The 18392-nt window shown below is 34.5% G+C and overlaps 1 protein-coding gene and 1 long non-coding RNA gene across 5 annotated transcripts in view; one reads left to right on the top strand and one right to left on the bottom strand.

Annotated features, from left to right (window-relative positions):
• The window catches only part of LOC311622019, a 1104806-nt gene that overhangs the window by 606009 nt on the left and 480405 nt on the right, over nucleotides 1-18392 (bottom strand). The gene's annotated exons all lie outside the window — the stretch shown is intronic.
• KIAA0825 overlaps nucleotides 1-18392 on the top strand; it is a 318764-nt gene that overhangs the window by 11824 nt on the left and 288548 nt on the right. The window contains exon 1 of one of the 4 annotated variants that reach the window (XM_084882634.1): nucleotides 6589-6611. The exons of 2 other annotated variants lie outside the window; for them this stretch is intronic. The gene's annotated coding sequence lies outside the window, so the exon portion shown is untranslated. Of the gene's footprint in view, nucleotides 1-6588; nucleotides 6612-9065; nucleotides 9170-18392 lie in introns of those variants that run through there. One more of the 4 variants, XM_084882633.1, reaches the window with a different exon arrangement.

Here is an 18392-nt window from a genome sequence, read left to right as displayed (position 1 = left end):
AAAATCTTCCTCACTCATATCAGTACTTTGGTTCTTTCTAGGAAGTTGTCTGTTCATCTCGGTTATATAATTTGATGACACAATTGTTTTTAGTATCTCTTTATAATCGATTTCTTTAATGTCAGCAATAATGTCCCCTCTTTCATTCTTAATTTTAGTAATTTGAGCTAAAACTTTGTCATTTGAACATATTTTCAAAGAATCAACTTTAGTATTTATAATTTTTTCCTATTAATTTCTTATTCTTTTTATTTATTCCCAGTCTAATTTTTATTGTTTTCTTCCTTCTGCTTGCTTTGGGTTTTGCTGGCTTCTTTTTCTAGATTATTAAGGTTAAAGGTTAGTATATTGATTTTAGATCTTAATTTTTTAATATAGGCAGTTAGACTGCAGTTTTATGTTCTTGTGGTGTGTTTGTTTGGCTTTGTTATCAGAATAATACTGTCATAGAAGGAATTAGGAGGGTTTCTTTCCTTTGTTTTATGAAAGTCTGTGAAATGTTAGTATTATTTTGTAGAATTTACCTATGAAGTTCTTACAACTTTTCCTTGTGGGAAGATTTTTGAATTAGCAATTCAATTTCTTTACTTGTTTTAAGGTCTATTCCATTTTCACATTTCTTCTAAAGTCAGTTTTAGTCCTTTATGTCTTTTTAAAGAATATGTCCATTCCTAATGTGTAGACATTAACATGTGTCTATTAGAATTTTGTTGGCATAAAGTTGTTCATTGTTTTATCTTGTAACCCTTTGATTTTTATATGTTCAGTAGTGACATATTTTTCATTATTTTGATAATTTGTATTCTTTTTTACCAATTTAGCTAAAGGTGTGAGATACTGTTGATCTTTCCAAAGAACCAACTTTTTATTTATTTCTCTATTGCTTTTATCTTTTCTATATTATTTATTTCTGCTGTACTCTTGTGTTGCCCCTCTTCTTACTTTGGATGTGATTTCCTCTTCTTTTTCTGGTGTTTGAATCTTATCTATTTGTGATCTTTCTTCTTTTCTGAAGTAGGTGGAATTAATAGATTTCCTCTAAACACTACCTTTTCTGTATCCCATAAAATATGACATGTTTATGTTTTTACTATCATTCAGTAAAAAAAATACTTTCTAGTATCCCTTATGATTTCTTTTTTGACTATGTAGAAGTGTGCTTTTTAACTTCCAAATGTTGGTTTGTTTTTTAAGATTTACTTTTGCTATTGATTTCTAATTTATTTCTGATGTATTCTTAGAACATTTTATACTCTCATTTCTTTCAAATTTATTGAGACTTTTTATAACGTGACATATAGTCTCTTTTGAAAAATGTTTTTTGGAATTTGGAAAAAAAAAAGTGTACTCCTTCGTCACTGAGTGAAATAATCTATATATGTAAGTTATATTGGACAGGGGAACAGTATTTAAACATTCTAAACTTGCTGATTTTCTGTTTAGTCCTGTCCATTACTGAGAGCAGAGCTTTGAAATATCTAACTATAATAAACAATTTATTTCTTCTTTTGATTCTTTCTTTTCCCCCCCCCTCCATTAATCTTGATGCTTTGTTTTAGGTGACTATACATTTATATTTTTTTAATGTATTTTTTCTTTTATCATTTTAAAATATCATGTTTTCCTCAAATATTATTTCTTAAAGTCTGTTTTGTCTAATATTAGTATAGTAACTTCAGCTCTATTATAGTTACTGTTTGCATGAAATATCATTTTTCTATCTATTTTTAATCTATTTTTTGTATTTGAATATAAAATGTCTCATAAATGACAAGATCACATAGTTGGATCTTGCTTTTTTAATCTAGTTTGACAATTACTGTTTTTTTAAAAAATGTTTTTGATTTTAGGGAGAGGAAGAGAAAGGGGTAGAAACATCAATGAGAGAGAAACATCAATTGGCTGCCTCCTTCAGGTTCCTGATTGGGGATCTAGCCTGTAGCCCAGGCATGTGCCCTGAACAGGGATCAAACCATTGAGCAACACTGGCTGGGCCTGCTTTTGATTAAGATTGAACCATTCACATGTAATGTGCTTATTGGTATAGTTAGGTTTACATTTTCCATTATGGTTTACTTTTATATGACTCCTATCTTTTTTATTCCATTCTTCTATAATCACTTCTCTTTTTTTGTATTAAATGAATATTTTTAGTGTATCCAAATTTAAATTTCTAGTGTAACTTTACCTTTTAAAAGTTATTTTCTAAATGCTTGCTCTGGAAAATACATACTACATTTTAATTTACCACAACCAACTAAATACCATCTAGTTAATATCAACTTAATTTTGACAAAATATAGAAACTTTGTTCTAATTGGATCTATTCCTTCCTCCTTTTCCTGCTATTACTGCCATATGTATTATATCTATACTTGTTATAAACTAAATAATACATTATTATAGCTATTGTTTTGTACAATCTATGCTTTGATTTCAGAAAGGAAGGAAGAGAGAGCATGGAAACATCAATGATGAGAGAAAATCATTGATCAGCTGCCTCCTGCACATCCCACAGTGGGAATCTAGCCCATAACCCAGGTTTGTGCCCTTGACTGGAACCGAACCTGGGAGTCTTCAGGACCTGAATAGAACCTGGGACTCTTCAGTCCACAGGCTGCCATTCTATCCACTGAGCCAAACTGGCAAAGGCTGGTGTTATTTTCTTACAGATTGAAGAATTGCCTTATTTCCTTTACTGTTTAAGACAGATCTGCTTGCAACAAATTCTCAATCTTTATTTTGTCTTCAGTTTTTAAAGTGATGGTTTTATTTTGTCTTCAATTTAAAATATAGTTATTCTTTTTTAAAATACATGTTTTTATTGATGTTTTACAGAGAGGAAAGGAGAGGGATAGAGAGTTAGAAACATCGATGAGAGAGAAACAGATTCAGCTGCCTCCTGCACACTTCCTACTGGGGATATGCCCGCAACCAAGGCACATGCCCTTGACCTGAATCGAACCCGGGACTCCTCAGACCACAAGCCAATGCTCTATCCACTGAGCCAAAACGGTTAGAGCAAAATATAGTTATTCTTAATATAGGATATTTGGCAGACAATTTTTTTTTTCCTTCAGCATTTTGAATTTCTTATTACATTGACTTTTGGCTTCCATGGTTTCATTGATGCTTACCTGTGTGTGAAGAGTTAGTTTTCTCTTGATGCTTTTAGTTTCTTTGTTTTGTCCTTTAATAGTTTGTGTTATGTCTAGATACCTATCTCTTTATATTTGTCCTATATGGGGTCTTTTGAACTTCTTTGTTGAGTAGATTAACGTTTTTTATCTAATTTGATATATTTTTGTTTCTTATTCATATTTTTTTTCCTACTCCTTTGTCCTCTCTCCTTTGGGATACTATTAACGTTTTTTGATATGGTTATTATTGTCCCCAATGTCTCTGAGACTGCTCATTTAAAAAAATATTTTTTCTCTCTCAGTTTTTTTTTTGATTGGGTAATTTGCATTAACTATCTTTAATTCACCAATTCTTTCTACAGGTCATTATGAATATGCTCTCTAGTCCCTTGTGAATTACCTTTTCATATATATTGGACTTTTTAACTTCAAAATTTCCATTTTGTTCAAAAATTTCTGTCTCCTTATTGAGAATCTTTATTCTTTATTCATTGTCTTACTTTTTAAAATATGGTTATCTTTGGTTCTTTAAACAGATTTAAAATAGCTGCTTTGAAGTCTGCTTAAATTGAACTTCTAAGGGCACTCAAAATGTTGCTATTGACTGCTTCTCTCTCTCTCACCATTTCTTTGTATGCCTCATAATTTCTTTAAAACTGGACATTTTTAGACTATATATTGTCAGAGCTCTGGATTCTGGTTTTGTAATCATTGAACATTGTTGCTTTGTTTGCTAGTTTCTTTGTTTAGTAATTTGCCCAAACTAAATAAGTGGCATTAATCTTCCCTGTGAGGTATGGCCACTGATGTATCTGGGTTTTCTTTTTTTTAAGATTCTCATTTTGAGTTTTACATTTACCTTCCTAGGACTTGCCCCTGTGGCTGTGTAGCTTAAATGATAAGCCGATGGTTGGGCAGTGGTTGTGATTAAACACTTCAGGTCAGTAAGTTGTCTCTCATCTCCTCATGGATCTCTGTAATAGAGGAATACATTTAAAGTTTACAGTTATTCATTGTGTCCCAGCTTTTGTTTTCTGCTGTGCTCTTTCACATTTCCTCTGTGCCCATGGTTGTTCAGCCACAGCAATCTCTGCTAGCTTTGTTCCTCTTTAGTCTCCATTGCACATACTCAGTCCTAGCCAAGAATATGCTTGTCCCAGTTATGACCAAGACCTTGGGCTAATAGTGGTGTGTGGCTCTCCCTGCTTGCTAGCTTCTTAGATCTTCACTTCCACTGACACGGTGATGGGCTTAGACATTACCTACCACTCAAACTCAAGTAAGCCCCCTTTGACCACAGCAGATTCATTTCTAGTCCTAGGATCTTCCCCACCCTGGGAGGACCTTTGTGCTATCTAAGCTGTTATTGATGGTTAGAAGAGAAGCTCCAGACCAGAATGCCACAGGGTCCTTGTGTTCTTACCTAAAAATTAAGTTTTTCAAATGTGAATGAACAATATTATCAAATTGTTATATCCATTTGGCCAATTACCAGAGAATTAAAATAATTGTATTTGTCAATTTTGTCTTGCTCTTTAGTTTCTTTTTTGGAAGATTATTTGCTAATTGCACTCAGCCATAGGTGGAAGTCCTATCTCTGGTCTTGCATTATGTATACTTTTTCCCCCCCTTTATTTTCTTAAAATGATGGGAAATTTACACATTCTATTAACTGATTTGTCCGTTTTCATTGGAGTAAATTTTTGTTTTACATTGATCTCAAATGTGGGGGGAAAAAGATTTTCTTGAAATGCCCAGTGGTCCTTGGCTTTGCATTCATATTAGAAAAGAGAAAATAAAAAAGCTGCCTGGAAATTATATTTGGATGGCACTGATTTGACTTGCTTGCTTTGCTTTAGGGCGAATAGGTGGGACCATGAATATACTAGAAGTCAGCTAAGGGCCAGAAAGAGGCCATCTTGTTTTGGGGGTACCTATATTTATGCTATGATTTCTACTTTTCTAGACAATTCATTTCCTCAAACACAATTCATTTCCTCATTTTTTTTTTCTTACTCAGAGTAGATATTTAACTAAAAACAAAAAAGGAAGTAGTTGTAGTTGCTTGTATACAAAGATGGAGGAGGGAGAGTCAGGAAAAATCTTCAAGTGATTGCATATTTTAGCTTCATTCCTTACTCCACACTCTGCCAGGGATATTAGCTCATTCTTTTAATTATGGTGCTCCCTACACACACATTCTATCATTTGGCTTTTCCTGCTCTGTTTCTGTCTTTCTTTTTTTTTTTTTTTTTTTTTTTTTTAACAGAGAGGAAGGGAGAGGGATAGAGAACCAGAAACATCGATGAGAGAGAACCATCCAGCTGCCTCCTGCACACCCCCCAATGCACATGCCCTTGACCAGAACCGAACCCGGGACCCCTCAGTCCACAGACCGATGCTCTATCCACTGAGCCAAACCAGTTTTGGCTCCTGTTCTGTTTCTGCTATGAATGTTTGTTCATCTGTCTTACCATGTACAAATTTGTATGGAGGGCTTGCTCAATCTCTTCACTATTATGGATTTACATCCTCTCCCCCCACCCCAATAAATACCTTTATTATCTTTTTTAAGGGTATCTCTAAAAGGAAATAGTGAAAAACACACATTCATTGATCTTCTTAACCAAAAATTTTGTGCACATATTTTTAAACTAGAGGCCTGGTGCACAAATTTGTGCACTGGGGGGGTGAGGGGAGTCCCTCAGCCCTGCCTGCACCCTCTTGCAGTCCAGGAGTCCTTGGGGGATGTCTGACTGATGGCTTAGGCCTGCTCCCTGTTCCCTGTGAGCCCAGCTTCTGGCTTAGTGGTGCTCCCCCTGTGGGAGTGCACTGACCACCAGGGGGAAACTTCTGCATTGAGCAGGATCGAGGCTAACCACCCAGGGAGGGATGCAGGAGGTTGGCCAGACAGGGAGGGACCATAGGAGGGCTCCAGGGCATGCATGGCCCATCTTGCTCAGTTCTGATCAGCCAGATCCCAGCAGCAAGCTAACTTACTGGTTGGAGCATCTGCTTTCTGGTGGTCAGTACACATCATACCGACTGGTCTACTGTCTGCCCCCTGGTGGTCAATGAACGTCATAGCGAGTCATAGCGAGTGGTTGAGTGGCCTTAGTATATCATTAGCATATTACATTTTGATTGGTTGAAAGGAAGACCAGATGACTGGACACTTAGCAGGTTAGGCTTTTATTATAAAGGATGGTTGCAATGCTGTCTGGATGCTGTTTTCACTTCTCCATTTTAGCATGTTCTGCATTACTGTACTTCATAATTATTATTTGTAGTTGATTATGAACATACTTTAATGAAACGGTTTGTTGTGTTTTTATTATTATTATTATTATTATTATTGTTATTATTTTTAGTTACTGCCTCCTTTCCTTACCCTTTCTTCCATCCCACCATCATGTACATATATCTCTCCTCAGGTAACCAATGTTAACAACATTGACAGTGTGTGGAACAGTAAGTGCTACTATTTTCCTTTGATCAAGCTGATTAAAAGCTATCAAGAAGGACAGTTCACCCGAGAGCAGGCTGACATTGTCATCAAGAAAGTAATCTGAGTTATTTGTGGGGTTTCCAAGAAATGCTGTGATTTCAGCTGTGGCGTTAGGTGATGTGTTGTATCTCTATAATGGCTTCCTAGTGTTGGCATCTCCACTTTAGTGAACCATATTCCTTGTAATAATTCATCTGTTTCCTTTTGTTCAGATTCATTTCCCCAAGTGGTCAAGTTGTCTGTGAGGGTTTTGTCTGTTTCTGATGGAATATAAACTGGAAATCAGCTTGGAATAGTAGGTGTTAGTAACATTAAGGCACTTATTTGTCAGATACCAAAGAAAAGCCAAAAATTGTATTTATCAAAAGGAACACTTGGGATCTTCTTCATATCAGTTTTCTAGTCAACCTAAGCTTAACCAAAAGAATAATTTGGCTGATTATAGGTAACAAAATTTTCTTTTCTATTAAAAAAGTACATTTATTGTTTATTGCTTATTTTTTCTTTTAGTAAGGCAAGATAAAGAAATAAGTATAGATTTTTGAAATGAAAAAGTAAAACTCATTACTTGTTCATAATGTAAAACTATAGAAAATATAGAGTTTAATAAATATCCTGGATAAAAACATCAATATACAAAAATTATACAGATATATACAATGTATATATATATATATATATATATATATATATATATAAACAAAATTGAAAAAAGCTTTGTAAACAGATATTGTCTAAATTAACATTCAAAATATGAAGTGCTTAGGAACACATCTAACATATCAAGAAATATGCAAATCTCCCTTGGAGAAAATAGAGAAGCATTACCGTGTGACAATAAGACCTCAATAAGTGGAATAATATGTACAATGCACATGACGGAAAACGAAACATTTTGCAGGTGCCTAATTTGATCAATGCAATATCAACCAAATTTTTACCTGTTTTGATGGGGAAGGGAGAATACTGGATGAAAGAGTCTAAAATTATATGGAAAGACAAAGGGCCAATAGCTAAGAATTAACAACAGTGTACGTTGGTGCAGGGAAAGAGTAGTAGTTTGGTGGAACCTTACTAGTGAAAGTGTATTCTGTGGACCTACCCACAGCATTGGTGGAGTGACCTGGGAGCTTGTTAGAAATATACATACAATCTCAAGCCCCACCCCCAGGTCAATTGAATTCAGAATATGTTTTAACAAGACAACCCCAAGAGTGGAAAAAAGATGGTTTTAATAAATTGTTATGGAGGAACTGGTAACTAAACAGGAAAAAAGTAATTATATTGAAAGGCACTGCTTGTTTTGTATCCTGTAACCTTCCCTTACTCTCTGTGATCCACATTTCTTTAGGAACGTTTGAAAAATCAATGAAAATAAAAAGAATGCTTTGAATATGCATTTTCATAGGAGCTTCTGTTATCCATGTGCTTGTAAGCTGTGGGCCAACTTGTTAATAAGGTTTGTTTGCTTAGGAGCTCCAACTTCAGCGTGTCTTTATGTATGCTCAGCATCTCTTGGATCAAGCTTGTATGTCATAACCTAATGATAGTACTGTCACTCCCTATGTACAGAACTAATGTTGTGACTATGTCCCTTCCATTGAGGCAGTGACAGAATGTTATCTAATTATTTTATAGGTGTGTTTTGTATATTTTGGAAAGAACTCTGCTGAAGATCCTAAAGAACGGGTAGCTCTTTTACCAACAAATCAGAAGGAAATACCTTTCCACCTACTTAGAATTGGAAGACCAGCTCATTCTTAGTATCTTCTGAAACAAAATTAGGTAAGAAATGTTTTCATCATATTTCAAATAATTTGTACCTTGCCTACTTCATTTCCTTGAAGGCTTCTATAATTCTATTCCTTTGGCCTCTAAGAGAAAACACAGCTCACATCTTCCTTTAGGAAGTTAGTGTGCCAGCCAGCTGTCAGCCTTATGATGCGCCTGATCTCCCATGTCAGGGGAAGCATAATTCAATTTTAAACTAAATCTGCGCAACAGTGCAGCAGGGCTGCCAGCATCTATCTTTACATCTCTTTCTTTGAAATTCTTCCTTCCACCTGAACAGTATGGCTTCATTTTTAAATCCTTGGTATGAGATGAAACCACCACTAACTGACTTTGCTTGTCTTTAATTAAAAATCAGCGAATTGAAAGAAATAATATGTAACTATTTCTACAACCCTTTCTCATTTCTAGAAAACAAAGTACCACTGCTTGTTTAACTTATGACTTGTCTAAACAGGTTGAAAGCATTGACTATAAGGCATAACACTCAGACTCTGAAAGGGAACTGTGAAAAGTTCAGTCAAAAGGGAAATGGAGAATAATTGATAAAAGGCGCTACAGATAATGATGCCAGCCAGTTATTTTAAAATGCATCCATCTCACCTTGTAATGAATTTGATTTGTCAACAGCAAATGTTTTATGCACCACTTCTACGAAAAGCAGCGTGCTGGGGCTGCGGGACTTCCAGGGTGGCTTCTTCAAAGCTTTATGAGTATCCTCAATTCAAAGGTGTTTTTTAAATAATATATATTAAAAATTATATTTAAATAATATTAAGGTTGTGACACAAAAGCCAGATGACAGACATTAGGAGTTTCAAAGTAAAGGCTGACACGCCATCGCTACTTCTCACAGTAACGGTTTTTCAAATTAGGGGTGTACTAGGCTGATTTGGGGATTGTGTGTCAGTTTAACTTTAAATTTTCTTGTTGTTTTGGTTGGTGTCACAACCTTAATGTCAGTTTTCAAATAGGTTTCTACATTTCCTTTGGTTTTGAGGTCATTAAAAAATGCATATGGTAAATCTAACAGGCATAAATAGGTCACACTGAAGTGGAATTCCTTGCTTCTCCAGTGTCAAGAGACAGCTAATACCTGCCTTGTAAGTGGAGAAAGTTAGCTCAGACATTTCGGTGAATTTCTGTTTTTCAGGAATTCTGTTCAGACTAATAGAAACCCAAATACCAAGACATGACATTGAGATAATTCTGTTCACATTCTATTGTTCCTGTACCACTGATGCTAACCATTTGATCTTGGTGGTTATCACCTCTGTGGATGTTAAAAAGCACAATTGCTTTTCCCCCCCACTAAAAGTACAAGGTAAACTTGATAATTATTTTCAATTGAAGAATTCTTATTCAGTGTAGTTGAGAATTCTTAAAATTTTTCGTACGGCAGTCCTTTTTATAAAGCACTGTTACGCAGAGTTCTGAAAATCTTGCTTTCTATAGTAACACTTGTTACTTGTGTTAAAGTTTTTTCTAGTACCACACCAGACATTAAAGGAGCAGCCAAGAGCATTCTGCAGGGAAAGACAGAAAGGGGAGAGAGGAGGGAGAGCATAATCTACTTACCCACATTCCTCTCTCTTTTTTTTCTCTTTTTTTTTTTTCTGTTGTTCAAAATGAGCTGCCAGGGCAGGTCTGCATTGCCTAAGCTGAATCTACTTTTAATTTAGAATAAATATATTAGAATCTGTCCCACAGTTGTCTTCTTCAGCACCCGTGTTAGAGAAATAAAAGATGAAAAGAGAAGCAAATTGTTTATTGATCTTTTTCTGCTGACTCATAAAGATACTAACCAAACCAAAACACTTCCATAGCTATCATATCCTCTTTGATTGAGTCACCAGATTTTATTCTTACTGGTGTTTTTTTTGTTTGTTTGTTTGATTTTTTAATCAATGACTAGGCAAACATTAATTATTTTAATTATTTATTTTTTTAGTGTACTTCATTTCAAATATATATATATATTTATATATATATAAATTTAGAATCCAAGGCCCACCCCAGCCCTACTGAAGAATTACATTAAAAATTTTTTTAATTGATTTCAGAAAGAAAGGTATTGGAAGAGAGAGAGAGAAACGTTCTGATGACATTGAATAGCTGCCTCCTACATGCCCCCACACTGGGACCAAGCCTGCTACCCAGGCATGTTCCCAGACCAGGAATCTAACCATAAGTTGATGCTCAACCACCAAGCCACATTGGTTAGGAAAGATCTACTTAAAAAAAAAAAATCCTCATCCAAGGATAATTTCCCATTGATTTTTAGAGAGAGTGGAAGAGAGAGGAAAGACAGAAAAAACCATCTAAGTGAGAGAATCATATTGATTGGATATGCCGCGGAGGCTGTAGAGGAGTCTGTAACGGAGGTACCTGTCCTTGACCAGAATAGAACCCAGCCCATGCTCTAACCACTGAGCCAAACTGGCTACAGCTACATTTTAAACAAGATTCCCAGGTTACTAGGACCTTAAAGTTTGGGAAGCACAGCTCTAAACCATTATGTTATCCTGCCCTCATAAACAGAATTAAGTATCTTTTAAAACAGATTTCTATTTTATGTTCATTGTGTTACTGAAATCCCATCTTAATGCTATCTTGGGAATTTATATAATAAATAAAGTACCTTATATAATAATGAGGTCTAATAGCTAAACATGAGCAGGAATCTAAAGTAGACTCATGTTATCTTGAAATCAAGAACAGAAAACAAACAAACAAACAAAAACACTCCAGATTTTAAACAGCAAATCTTTCTACAGTGGCAACTAACTTCAACATCGGAGACTTCCTTACAATCGCAGTGAAGCACATTATCTAGCGTACAGACTCTAGAGACAGGCTGTCTGGATTTGAATCCCGGTTCCCTCTTGGAGCTGAGTGGCCTCTGGGAAGTTGCACAGCTCCCTACACCTTTCCTTCATTATCTGGGAGGTGAGGGCCAAAGGGTTATTTACTTCACAGGATTGTTGTGAAGATGAAATGATTTAATCAGGTAAAGGATTTAGAGCAGGGCCTGATAAGAGGTAAGTGAATACAGGTTAGCTCCTTTAGTTGTTATTAGCTATGCTTCCCAGCTTGGAAGATAATAGATTCATATTTCACCCTTCTTGGTTATCAATTGGTAATAAATTGGCAAATATATTTGTTAGCAGAACTCACCACATAAAGGCATATTTTTGCTGTTTGAGTCTAATTACAAACTTTAATTTCTGTATTTTCTGAAAACTATCTCCCGGTGGTATTTCCTGCCTGTGACTTATGCTAAATGTCACCTGTTTGTGATATACTTAACCTGTTAAGATCAGTTCAAAATCAGAATGAAATTTGTTAACAGTATATTTAATTTTATTATTTTTTTAATGAAATTGTTTAATGTTGATATTATTGCAGCTGTCCTCTCCCCTGCCTCTTATGAATAAAGATCATGGTTGTAAGTTCTTTTGGCCAACCACTTGCATAAGCAATACAGAAAAATTAGATGGATGAATAATGTTTGTTTAAAGGCTGAAGCTTCAAGAAACATGTTTGTTTCCTGAGGGATGAACATAATTCTGAAATTGATCATGGAAGTCTTTAGGAGAATAATGGTTTTCTATGCAAGTACTCACTAAGCAACTTTTCAAGAATACATTTAAGTGTGAAGTGAGATTGCATGTTCCTGGAAAGTATCATTTTGAAAACTGATTTGTTAAAAGGCACTGAGATCAAAATACTTGGTGAAAACAATGCCCTGGAAAACTTTTACATTGCCAGCTCCAGGACCCACATCCAGCGTTCCAATTCACTGGGCCTGGAATGAGGCCTGGATACTTGAATTTTTAACAAGTGGCTGAAGTAATTCTACTTAAATTATTCTTGAACTGCACTTTAAAAACACTGCAGGAAGGGAAAATACAAATTGAAAAAGGCTTTTGCTGACTACTCATTTCTTTTTGCAGGTTTATCCCATCCTCTGACCCTCTTACTTTACCGTCTTTGGCTTTTCTCCCTCCTCATGTTAGTGTTCCCCATGCCAGTTCTTAATATTCTGCTTTTCTCTCCTTTACCCTTTCTCAAAGAACATCTCTTCTGGATTTGCCGGTCATATCTTTGTAATGATTCTACAAAAAAAACACAAAGGTCTCTTTGTAATCTAAAAATCTCAGCCAAAATGCAGATGTTAAAAATCAATTTGGAGGCTGTGGAAGCATTTTTTAAAAAAAAAAAAAAAATAGCAAGAGTGGGGAGAGAGGAAGAAAAGTACTAGAGTAGACTAGAAAACATCAAAGGAAGTATTAAGGTTAAATAATGTTTCATGAAGCTTTTAAGATATGTGTGTGCATGCATACCCATGAGATTACAATGCATTTCGTGGATTTCGTCCAAAAAATTTCCAAGACATGTGTGAGTCTTGGTGTTCTGAACTTCCATGTGACATTATGTTTTTTCATGCATTTCCCTCCTATGCCTCCTCCATTTCTATTCTGGACATTTCTATTCATATAATCCACTCAGAAATATCATGTCTATAATTAAATTTGCAATACCTTCTTATCACAATTTTCCTCCTAAATTTTAAAAATCTATTCATAAATCCAGATGAAAGTTTTAGCATTTCCTTTGTAATAACTTAGCCCTTGCTACATAAACTTCCTATAGCCTCAACTTGCTATCCTTGCCTATCCTAGGACTGTAACCAGCAGAAAACCTATGGGCAACCATATAATTACCTGCTCCTCAGCTGGCTTCCTGAAGGCCAGCATGGACATGCACTGCCTGGTATTTTTGGCTGCATTCAGTTTTCTGGAAATCTTTTTATGTCATGCCACATAGAGCTAGATTATCACTTTTTATAGATACTTAAGTTCCATTTTATGGATGTCATATTGTAATTTAAAGTAGCACATCATAATGACACCCTGTCATATATACAGCTTGCCCAGGATAGTCCCATTTTATGCCTTTTGTCCTGGCATTACATCTGGTTTAGCATTTGTCTCATTTTTATTTTTAAATGAAGTATTATTTAAATACTTGCATGTAAATAAGCTAGGTTAGGTTTAAGTAGGCCTACACTTTGTATTTCCACACTGTGACACGATTTCATATGTGAGATGCCAGTGTAGTGAACAGAATTCTCACTTTAACATATGGTTAAATTGGCAATAGCCCATTTCTCTCTTCCAGATTCTTTCCAGTGGTAATACTATAGGCTAACACATCCTTTTCAAGGGCAGCATGAAGGGTGCTTGGTGATAAAATGAATGCACTCTGGCATGAGCAGTGATACAGCTGACTTATTCAGCTTTTGTGTGATGGTGATAGTGATGGCAGAAGTATCCAATGCTGCCACTTCTGCTGGCCTCTTGATGTGCCAGCCAGCTGTTCTGGGCAGCTGCCCTAGCCCATGGATTGCACAGTTTCTCAGTCTTTATTCAATCTTGCCATTGAATGAATACAGTCCTAACTTTATTGCTACAAGAGTTTCATCATGTATCATGTAGTATAAATCCACAACTACCTATTTATTTCATTATTGGGTAACACATTTTTATTTTATAATAACCCTTTTTGATTACAGTAATTAAAAAAACACACACCAGTGCAAATGTAACAGTTATTACTTGCTGAATAGAATTTTCATGTGTAATTCACACATGAGGGGGCTGTAATAACATCACTGATCACATGAAAACAAGACACCAGTCTGCTGAAGAGGATCAGCATCTACTCACAGTCTTTTTTTAAGACCATGCCTGCAAATACTACATTTTCATACTTAGCTGCAGAAGGTGCATTTATGTACAACTCTGTGAAACATGATTTTTCATTTAGATAAAGTGATGATTCTAAGTTAATCTCTCTCAATTTTGGTTTCAAATTTTCTTGTGCATGTATAAAAATGTGAAACAATAGCTGTTAATGTATTGGCTCCATTAAAAGAAAGTTATCAATAGTTAAATTATACCAGTTTTACATGAGTATCATTGAATATTTCTAATATTTCAACATGATAAAATTATATGGTTTTTGTTAAAAATATGTTGTGGTTGAACATAACATCATGAACATTTTTAAAATAAATGTAGAACCTATGGAGACAACTATACTTGAAATATATTGTGATGCACATTATAATTCATAATAACGTAAAAATTTTGCAATATCAACCAATCTAAATAGAAGGTATAGTTGTCAAAAAGTACAAATGTTTTTATACATACACAAGATAACCAGCCTATAGATTTTTGTGATCAGATTGATGGAAAGAAAACAAAAATGAGTTAAGCATGGCAGTATACAGTTTCTCTCTTTGGATTTTAGAAATGTTTGAGACTTTAAAAATTGCTTTGTGTCTTACCACAGTATAAAATACTCTTGTTAAAATGTCCTCTCAATTTTGGTTGCAATTTATGAAAAATCTATTATAAATCTTTAATCAAAGCATTTATAACATGGGAAAGCAAAAATTTAGTTAAGCTTTTAGAGAATTGCAATTATTGGGGGTGGTGGGGAAAGTCACAAGTAGGAAGACATTAAAATATATCCCTATGAAATCAAAGTGGGAACTGAATGAATTAAATGATGATAAAATTTAATTGTGAAATTTCAAAATTTTGTTTTGAATTATATAGACTAATGGGGAAACTCTTTTGATGGAGCTTATTTTTTTAACTGAATAAACTTAAAATTCTATTTCAGAAGAGGATGACTTTTCTCCTGGTCACTTAGATTTCGAATCCTGCTATAAACACTGATTCCTCTCTTTGTTTTACAAAGATCATTCTAGTGGTAGGATAGAGAATTAGTTAGAGGGAGGTGATACAAAATACTAAAAGGGAGATTCTTTAAGAAACTGCTGCACTTAGCCAGAGGATGGAATTTTAATCTACACAGGAGCAATAGGAGGAGATGAATGGATGTGAGAGATATGAGTTAAGAGTCATTATTTGGCTATGAGTTTGGTAAGATAATGTTGGAATGTGGTAGATGATTCTCACATTTCTGACTTGAGTATATAGGTTGATAGTAGTGCTTCTAGCTATAATAGGGACCTCACGAAAAGAAAGAAATTTCAGAGAGAAAATAGTAAGATTGTTTGGGAGTATGTGAGTTTAAGGTGCCTATGGGACATCAAAGGGAGTGATGTAGTATGGAGTGGGATAGTTAGAACAGGAGTTCCCACACACAAGTTATAGTGGCAGAAATGGATATAGATGAAATGGAGAAGTCAGAAGACCATGGGAAAGAGAAAGAAAGGAGCTTTACAGGAAACTGAGCTTTGGTATTCAAGATAGAGTTAGGGGAGAAATCATACTTCAATGGCCAATGGATTAGCCTTTGGAGAAGGAAGACCCTAATACTAGAATTAAGTATAGAAAACTGAGGGGACACTTGATGTTTAGGAATTGGAGGTTCTAATAACTACAGGAAAAATCCAGGCCTACCTTAGACAGAAATGTCCCAGAAATATTTTACTATTTGAAACTTGTAGACAAGTTTAATAAATCAAACTTCAAAGGCATAATAATACATAGTATAGTTTTACACTATAACTTATATTCTAGTACTTTTCTACAAGCTTACTATTCATTTTTACTCTGACTTTTTGAAGTTTTACATTGTGTATATAAGGGTACATTAATTAGTATAGAGTGGACTTTTTAATATCTTGTCAAGAACACCAGTTGTGTTATAAATTTATGCATAGAAGTGTTCTAGAAATTTGACTTTGAAGTCAAGTCAGTTTAAAACAATTTAAAAGTCTCTCTAGATTTCATTCTTAGAACCTGTTTCTCAATGGTATCTTGGAGTACAATTTTGTCATTTTTAATTTTATTTTTAGTTAACTGTTACTTTTCAAAATTACATCAAGATGTATTATTTGTCTTTAGACAAATTTAGTCATTAAAGCACCTGATTTAAGTAGTTATTTATTCCTGTAACCTATGCCTCCAAATTATCTCTTATATATCCATTTTGATCCCTCAGTTTGGGTATATGATTTATCTTTTAGTATAAAAATATTGAGTTCTTTCATCACAGTTACAGTCATTGGTCTGATAATCCTGTGAGTCAATCTACACAAAACAAGAAGCTCATATCAAACTCCTGGCAGGTTTAGTTAAAATTAAAATGCATGCTCAACTGTAGAGATTGTCAAGTGTGAAAATAATATTTGTCCAGCTGGACAGCTTTCTTTTGTAGTTGCTAAATGAAAGTTGAGATTCTGTCTGCTCCTTGAAAGCTTCTGTGTCATGAAGGTAATTTGGACTGTTTGTGGTTTGACAGGGATTATTAAAATCAGATGAAGTGAAGGGAAGCAAGTGTGAGAAAGCAAAATTGACATTGACATTCTCTATTATTTGCAGCTTGGATCATGATGACTATGTTGATATGATAGATTCACTGTTGAGATATGTTAAGCAACAAATAAAGTAAAAAGGAAGTATAGTGATGGACTTTTAGATTTAACATGAAGAAATCCAATATTTACTTTCACTGATTGCTTTTTAAATATTAGGTCATTTTATATGAATTTGCTTTAACCAACAATGTATTATCCTATTGAACTAAAGAATTAAAAAGTGTACTGCAAAGGTGAGATTAAATATTAAAGAAATAGATCACCCAATTAAAATAATAGAATTTTAAAACTGTAAGAGTCCTTAAAGATTATTATTATCTAATATTCTTTTTTTTTTAATAGAAACTGGGAAGAGTTTTAAGGCATCACATTTAAATTTCATTTGATAGCTTATATGTTAAATTCTGATATTTCATTACCAGTATATTTTCTGACCATTCACATTTTTTTAAAAAAAATTGTTTAAGTCACCCTGGTTGGAGTGGCTCAGTAGTTGAGCATTGAACTATGAATCAGAAGGCACGGTTCAATTCCCAGTCAGGGCATATCCTGGGTTGGGGCTATATCCCCAGTGTGTGGCATGCAGGAGGCAGCTGATCAATAATTCTCATCATATTTCTATCTATCTCCTTTCCTCTCTGAATTTATATACATATACATATATATACATATATATGTATATATATACATATATATACACACATATATATTTAATTGTTTAAATTGTTAAAAGGCATTTATGTTTATGGTTTAAGCCATAATTGTAGATAACCTTTTCCCTTCACTTCATCTGATTTTAATAATCCCTGTCAAACCACAAACAGTCCAAATAACAATATACAAATTATGTTATTGTAGTTATATGTTGTCTACAAATAGTATTATGTGCATTAATGAAGTAAATGGCTTCCACAAATGTGATTTTCTCCTAAAAACATCCTTACTAGAGGGATGTATAGCTAGGAAGTTATTTTAAAATGTCAATTAAGGACAGTGATAGTATAAAAATGTAATTAAATGTGAATATATATAAAAAGGTAAAGAGCCTGGAGTTGTCCTATGCATTGTAGAAAGCCTTTAGTATTATTAAACAGGATAGTGAAATGATCTGACTTGATTTATAAAAAGAGAAGTCTAATGCTAGTATTCAGGGTAGACACCCACTGGGTGTCCTTTGATTCAGCTCAATTAAATTCTAACACTAACTACTTGGAGTTAGTGCAGACTCCAAAGTTAAAGACTCAATCTCACAAGACTGCCCCCACTTCTTACTGGCTGACTATAAATTTGGGGGTTCCCACACCCCTTCTCAGGTTCACTAATTCATTATACTTCTAATTACAATTTTATTAGGAAGGATACATTCCAGAAAGGCCAAATGGAAGAGATACATAGGGCAAATTAAGGAAGCGGGTAGGAGGAGATAGGGGTGGGGCACAAAAACCAAATATATATTTCTCATTATACCACAAGATGTGAGTCCTGGAGGTGAGATAGGAGGTTTTTTATTTTCTTCAGCAGGAAATGACATCAGCTTGGGGATACTGGTAGCAGACAGAGAAAAATTTGAGAGCATATGGTGACCATT

Source organism: Pipistrellus hanaki (genome assembly GCF_964339955.1).
Source record: "Pipistrellus hanaki genome assembly, chromosome: 4".
Classification (NCBI taxonomy): Eukaryota; Metazoa; Chordata; class Mammalia; order Chiroptera; family Vespertilionidae; genus Pipistrellus; species Pipistrellus hanaki.
The sequence above is the reverse complement of the archived record's forward strand: the minus strand, read 5'-3'. Positions and strand labels throughout refer to the sequence as shown.